This window comes from Mastomys coucha, unplaced genomic scaffold (genome assembly GCF_008632895.1).
Source record: "Mastomys coucha isolate ucsf_1 unplaced genomic scaffold, UCSF_Mcou_1 pScaffold14, whole genome shotgun sequence".
In the NCBI taxonomy this organism is placed as follows: domain Eukaryota; kingdom Metazoa; phylum Chordata; class Mammalia; order Rodentia; family Muridae; genus Mastomys; species Mastomys coucha.
Genome location: NW_022196896.1, coordinates 58,823,803 through 58,831,366, shown reverse-complemented (window position 1 = coordinate 58,831,366; position 7,564 = coordinate 58,823,803). Strand labels below are relative to the sequence as shown.

Below are 7,564 nucleotides of genomic sequence, written 5' to 3'. Positions count from 1 at the left end.
ACAGTAATAAATCTATAAGACAGACAATTCATGTACATCACTCCCACCCTCCTTTTGTCTCCTTCCATGCCCCCCTCCTAAATTCATAATCTCTTGCTATTTATTATTGTTCCACACATATACATACATATACATATAGATTTATAAACTGACAGGCAGTATGAAGAAGAAGATTGCTGTGCTCTCAGTTCATGAGACTTGGGGTGATAGCTGTAGAAGGAACACCCAGTGAAGGCTATCAAGACTTCAAGCATAAAAGGCTGAGGAGACACTGGAAAATCAATGTTTTCTTTCCTTTTAATTTTTAATTTGAACACCAACAAAACCCAGTAAAAGATTTGAAGCTTAAGAGGATGCCTAGATCCACTCCACATCTCTAGAAAGTAGACCTCTTTCCTCCGCAATCTTCAGCGTTTCTTCGTCTTGCTTAGAAAAACTCTCAGCCAACTTTGATGTTCAGTTTGGGGCTCAGTTTCTAGAAGAATCCTCATTGGAATTAACCATTTTTATCTGAGTACTTAGTTTCTGTGGGCTCTCATTTTGTTGCCTTAGGTTTTATTCCTGACTACTGCAACAGTCAGGTTTTTGCTTCATTTTCCCAATCTCCCTCTCTTTCCTGGCTGTCCTGGAACTCATAGAGATCTGCCTGCTTCTTGGGACTAGAGGCATCCACACAGTGCCCAGCTAGCTTTTTAATACTCCATTGCAGGGGTGCGTTTGGTTTTTGACATCAAGGTCTGGCTGATGTTATGGCTAGAGAGTCATTCAGAAATTCAAAAAGTCATGTGTACACTAAAACAAGAGATAGAAAGTTACTGTACCATGGCCAATATGAACACTGGATGAGGGGTTACTTATTATGAGAGCATGGGTTCATCAAAGACCAAAGTTATATGACCAAAAACCACACTGCAGTGTGGGTGACTACTCATAAAAGCTGTGTTGCTGAAATACTTGCCCAACTTGTAAGTGGCTCCATTGATGGATCTCACTTTTTCTTTCCGTGATGTTTGCCATTCTTACTGGGGGGAGATGTGTGCTGATTTAAATAAGAACATTCCTCACTGGCTCATATATTGGAATGCTTGGTCATTAGGAAGTGGGACTACTTGAGAGAGATTAAGTGTGGCCTTGTTGTAGGAAATGTCTCACTGGAGGTGGATTTGGGGTTCCAGAAGCCCAAGGTAGGCCCAGAGGCTCTCTCTCTCATCCTGTTTCCTGTGAATCTTACAGCACCATGGCTGCCTATGTTCCACCATGCTCACATGATGACAATGTGCCACGCACACTTTGCGTGACAGCAGTATTTGAGGCGTAAATTTCAAGGAAAGTCAGTCTCCTGCCTCCGCATTGTCTCCTGGCACCCCAAACTCAGAGGTAGCCCAGATATGTCCTCGTACTTGTGTGCTAGGGGCCCACCAAGGTATCATTTCTTTACAGCTAGAAAGAGAAAATTCGGACATTGCTCTCTGACCTTCACCAATGTTCCAATGCCCTAGTTAAACCCTGGCTTGGAATGTTAAGCCATTCAAACTAATTGCCTCCAGCATTGTGGGTAGGGCATTAAAGCTTACAGAAAGAGAGACAGCATAGAGCATTCAGCATCAGGCAGTCTGCATTCAGCATTTGGACTCGCTCGCACTCAGACTGAAAGACCCCCAGAGCTCGGGAGACCCTCACTCAAGTCTCCAGATAACACGACCACCCAATAACTCATGAGAGACCAATCTTGCTGCAATCACATGAGGTTTATTTGGGATAGGCCGGTACCGGGGTCGATCTCGTGACCTTGCAGGCCAGAGGAGTTCGACCCCCGAACACAAAAAGTGAGGGGTATTTAAAGGGAAAAACCACAAATGGGTAGGGGGGAGAGTTACCAAGGAAATATAACATAAAAACAGTGGAAATTTTCAGAGGGACCCAACCCAAGGTATTCAGTTAGGAAGGGGAACATATTCCTTCTAGGAATGTAATCTTCATCTATGGGTCGACAGGGTGGAGAGCCCCAGCAGGGTGGAGAGCCTTGTAAACGAGTAGACCTTCATTCCTAGTTCCACCCCCATTGTGGATCAGTCAGGAGGGGCAGGTCTTGGGAACCAGAACCCCGAGGCTCTGAGTTAGCCAGGTTCCTGGAACTGGCTACTCCACATTTTTGGCATGTTACAGAGGTTTTCCATGCCCCCTTTTAGGTAAAGGTTATACATTATACACATACATTTCTATTAAATGCCATCATTTTAAATTCTAAGATTCTCCAGCCTTTCAGAACTAGAACCAGAACTTAGGTGGAAATCTGTAGCCCCCTGGGCCCAGAACGCTTGGGCCTGGGGGGGGGGGTGCAGCAACATTTGAGATTCAAGAGAGTGAGCATTCGAGATTTGAGCATTCAGCATTGAGGATTTGAGATTTGAGCCTCTACCCTCCTGGCTGGCGCACCCACAGCCCTCCAGGATTCTGGTGGGGCCCATGCACCCGAGCGTGCTCGGAGCCCGGGGGTGCTGCACCAGTCCAAAAGAGATGGCTGATGCTTTAGATCCAGTGTGTTTTAGATGGTCTCAGATGTACGTCGACTACTGAGCTGCCAGGCTTTTCATTTCTCTCTTTTGCAATGATTGTAAAAGCCTCATGTCATTTTTGAGAAATACACTCAGACCTTACACCACTCATGTTGAGTCTGTTTGACAAAGTCGAATCCCGAGCACATCTGGCCAGAACCCATCCTCCTGTGGAGCAAGGGACCCCGTAAGAAACCCCAGTCCGTTGTACGGCGCCTTGCTGCCCGGACGGCAGCAATAACGACCAAACACCGAGACTTCTTCTCTCGCGGTTTACTCAGGAATTTTTCTTTTGTGTTACAGCTCTTTTAGATTCCTAGGTGTTACAGCTCTCCTAGGTTCCTAAGTGTTACAGCTCTCCTAGGTGTTACGGCTCTTCTTGCTTCTGTGGAATGGGCGACAGCTGCGGCTCTTGCTTCTGTGTAGTTGCCGCTGCTCTTGCTTCTGTGGAGTGGCTCTGACTGCCTGGAGAGAGCCCCTTATATACCCGTGCCCGAGCTCTCGTGGTCCTCCTGGATTGGTTCCCTGGCAATCGCCTCATTAGCATACACCTGCTTAGGAGGGGTGCACGCGCAGCATACACCTGCTCGGGAGACACCAGTATGAGCCTGCTTGGGAGGGGCGCATGTGCAGTGCTGCCGCCGCTGCAGTCTTCGATAGAGCGGCTGCCTACAGTCTGTGGCAACAATGGAGTAAGCCTCTGAGAATATAAGCCAGTTCCAAGTAAGTGCTTCCTTTTATAGGAGTTGCCACGGTCATGGTGTCTCTTCATAGCAACAGAACACTGACTAAGACAAGACAGAATTTCTAATTAGTTTTAACTTGCATTTATCTCATGAAATTAAAAAAAAATTAAACATGGGTGAATGATTTTATTTCATGCGCTAATTAAAAAAAGAACTCTCATGATGTTGCAGCTGACTCAAAGGTAGTTAACACATTACATATCAGATGAGGAATGCTGAAATAAACTTTAGTAGTTATAAAAACAGAAAAGCATGGTGGTACTAAAGGACAAATAAGTGATTGCATTTCAGCAGACATAGATTGGATTCCTGATATCAAAACTTACATTATGAGCAAGTGGTATGTTGCCTAAAGCAGAAGGCTTTGGGCTTCAATGTCAGCCTGGGTTATGACAAAGATAAGGAAGAGCCTGAGAGAAAGGCAGTCCAGTGATGGACCCAATCCATCTCAAGGGGAGTCTCTAAGGCACATCACTATTACTGATGTTATGGTGTGCTTACAGACAGGAACCTATCATGGCTGTCTTCCGAGAGGCCCAACAAGCAGCTGACTGAGACAGAGGCAAATACTTACACCTAACCAATGGACTAAAGTCAGGGACTCTTGTGGTTGAATTAGGGAAAGCTGGAAGAAGTTGAAGAGGAAGGCAACTCCATAGGTAGACCAGCAGTCTCAACTAACCTGCACTCCCAAGATCTCTCAGATACTGATCCACCAACCAGGCAGTATACACTACCTGGTCTGAGGCCCCCAACACATATACAGCAGAGGAATGCCTGGTCTGGCCTCAGTGGGAGAAGATGCTCTTAAATCTTGAGAGACTTGAGGCCCCAGGGAGTAGGGAAGCCTGGGGTGGTGGTAGGGGTGGGTAGGGGCATCCTCTTGGGGACATGAGGGAGGAGGAATGGGATGAGGAACTGTGGGAGGGCAAACCAGGAAGGGGATAATGACAGGAGTGTAAAAAAAAAAAAAGTAATAAGAAAATGAAAGGAAAAGAAAGATTTATATTATTATCAATTCTCTGTGAGTTACATTTAATTTTAAAGACCGTAAAGAAAATGAAAATAAGACCTCATCCAAGCAGTAACTTAGAAGGATAGGCTAGACATGGATTTTTGAAGGATGATTTCTGTTAGTCTTTTGGTCAATTTAAAGTTCTCGTATAATTTCTTCTGTAGTTCATTTTTATACATTCAGAATGGGAAATAGAGAAACATTACCCTAATCTTGATTTCACAGGGTATGTATGAAATAGCATCAAGGTCTATCCAGTCCAGGAGCATCTCTTAGTGTGTGCTGCAGCATTTTTTTTACTAAGAGATGTTCTGAGTCTTGGAGATACATGACACATGAAGACATTTTGGACACTCACAGTTGGGGGCTGCTTCTGACTTCTAATAGGTAGAAGCTGGAGACGATGCTGATATCACACGACATCCATACACAATGCATTTCCCATGACATCTTTAAAAAGCAACTGCTTATGGAAGATCTTTTCTTCAGACATATTCAGGTTACAAGCAGCTAAACACTGACATACAGGAAAACTATGGAAAGCAAAGAATCCAGGTCTCAGAGGCTTCACTGTTATGTAAATCAGAGGCTTCACTGTTATGTAAATCATCAAGGCATTGAAAGGACTAAGAAGAGTCACTGGTAAGATGAGATGCGATCTTATTGTCATTGTCACCATAAGCTCACCATCATAAATCTAATGCATATATAATGCATATATCTCCCACATACGAACACGCATAATCATGTATCTATTTTTTCTCTTTCACATTTTTTTTACTCTAAGAATATTGCTTTTGAAAAATTAAATCAGGAGGACAGGTGTCACCTCAAATGCAGCACACACAGGACACATGTTTCCCAACCCCGGGGCACCTCTGCACCAACATGGCCCCGACAGGTATCTTCCTCCACAGCCCTGGGTACCTTACCTCTGTCCCACAGGCTGCCCTTGTCCTCACCTCCTTCTACTTGTCCTGTAGCAGCGGCAACTCAACCCTGAGTACACACCACGCAGACCCCAGGACCCTGGAGAAGTGTGCCAATGTTGACTTCTGCCCACTAGCCTCCCTGTGTTCACGAGCTTCCGCTGGCAAATATGGCTGGATTGCTGCAGCGATTGGCTGGAGTTTCTGGTTCCTTACTCACATCCTGCTGTGTGTGGACAAACTGATGAAGAGCCCAAAGACCTGGCAGCATGAGCACAGCTGTGGTCCCAAGGATGGCCATTTATACCATATGTGGATACTGAGGGTGGGGGAGGGGGACAGGGGGGAAGGGGCCGGGGTGGGGGGGAGATTTTTCTAGAAGCCAGACTTCTGTCACTTTAAAGACATCTGTTCCTCGAAAAAATAAAAAATAAAAATAAAAATTAAACCAGTGAAATTTTTTGAGATATTTTCCCCTTTCCTCCCTCCCAACCCTTCCATACAGCCCTCCTCACTCTCAATTGGTTACATCTTTTGTATGCATCATTACATATAATATACATGAACATGTTTTAACACTCCACATCATGAGTAAGTTGTAAGTTTTGCTTTTAACAGTAAGGTTCTGCTTATACTGTGACCAGAGAGTCATTCATAAAATTCAAAAAGTCATGTATACACTAAGACAAGTGGTAGTTAATGTCCCATGGCCAATAGAAGAAAAGGGGAGGGATTATACGTTGAGTGGGTTTAAGTTCAATTAGAGAGTTGCTACTGCCAAGGTATGTGTACCACTCACAGACCTTAGGGCTATTGTGCCATGCTTCTCACTGTTGGGGTTCATAGGCGCCATAGCTGGGTAGGACTGTTGGTTGCTTCCCTTCTTGGGAAGCTTGCATGATGCCTTCTTTTACTCTGTAAGCTAGTTTTCAGGGAGGGCACTTTCAGGTCAGCTCCCATTCAGGAGCGTTTGAATGCTGTATGTGAAGCGCATGATGTGTTCACCAACAGGTAGGCCTGTAGGGGATGGATTGCCTTGATCATGTTCAGATGAAGCTCGGACTACTGTGGTGCCAACGGTTTCCTGGGCAGTGGTCTCTGAACTGTGTAAATGTGGAGAGAGGGAGCCAGGCACTAGCATGAGAGCAGGAATTCAGGATTCTTTGCTTTGGACTTAGGATGTAACCAGCTGCTTCGCGTTCCTGCTGTCTTGACTTCCCACACAATGATGAATAACCTGGAATAGGGAGCTAAATAATCTTTCTTCCTTAAATTGCCTTTGTCAGAGTATTTTATCACAGCAACAGGAAGGCAAGCAAGACATTGTGCAGTTGGCTTTTGAAACTAATTCCAAAGAGACACTGTGATCCAAGCTGTAGGCATGATTTAAAAATATTTCCTCTTTAACGTTATTTTTTGTTTTTATTATTTTTTTTTTCAAGGAATCAATCAGAGAGCTGACTAAGGGAAAGCTTTGAGGGCTTAAGTGAGCGAGTGAGCAATCTGATGCCCTTTGAATGTGAGTAGGTCTGCACGAAGAAGTAGGTAGAGGCTACAAATAGGATGTGTCAGGGCTCCAACTGAGTAAATAATATCTGTCATCTTGAAAGTAGCTGCCAAGGCCTTCCTCTCTTGCCCACTGAGATAAACTCTGGAAAGGTTCAGGTTTCTGAGTAACTCATATGATATCACTCTTGCAGTGAATCATCCGTGAAGAGCTTGCTCATGATGGTTTAAGAAGAGTTCAGCAAACTGTTTCTTTTAGATAACTGAGCTACTGGGCTCTGACTCTTTTTCTATTCTGGTTAGTGCAAAGGGTTAGTTCAGGAAGGAAGTTTTCAGAGAGGAATAGATCATAGGTAATAGTTTAAGTGTTACCAATATTGGACAAGCTCCGTGGCCACTCTGTGATCTTGATATGATAAACAGGACCCCCATCCTCCAGATACATTTCCCTTTGTTTAGTATTGCCTGCTGCCAGGCCAGCATGAAAACCCAAAGAAGACTGGACTAATTGGTAACCCAGAAACAGCTGGATTGTTACACTGCAGCACCAGATTTACTGAACCATAGATTCTGAAACTAGAAAGTCTTTGAGGGGGGATATATCTCATCAGAACACATGGGACCATATCAGGGCTCCATCGCTCCAGGGATCTAGGGAAAAGTTCAAGGACTTGTGATTTATTGAAACTAACTAGCTTGCTTTTTTTCCCTTCAGATCTGCCTGGGAGCTCTGTCATCCTTATTCCTGATGATAGCTTGGGAAAAATTCCCTTTACTCTTTGATCACTTTCACGTCTCAGTGAAATGTTTTCT

At 44.5% G+C, this 7,564-nt stretch overlaps 1 pseudogene; it reads left to right on the top strand.

The window, feature by feature from the left end:
* Positions 1–5,186: 5,186 nt before the first annotated feature.
* LOC116089110 lies at positions 5,187–5,518 on the top strand (annotated as a pseudogene).
* The last annotated feature ends 2,046 nt before the right edge of the window (positions 5,519–7,564 follow it).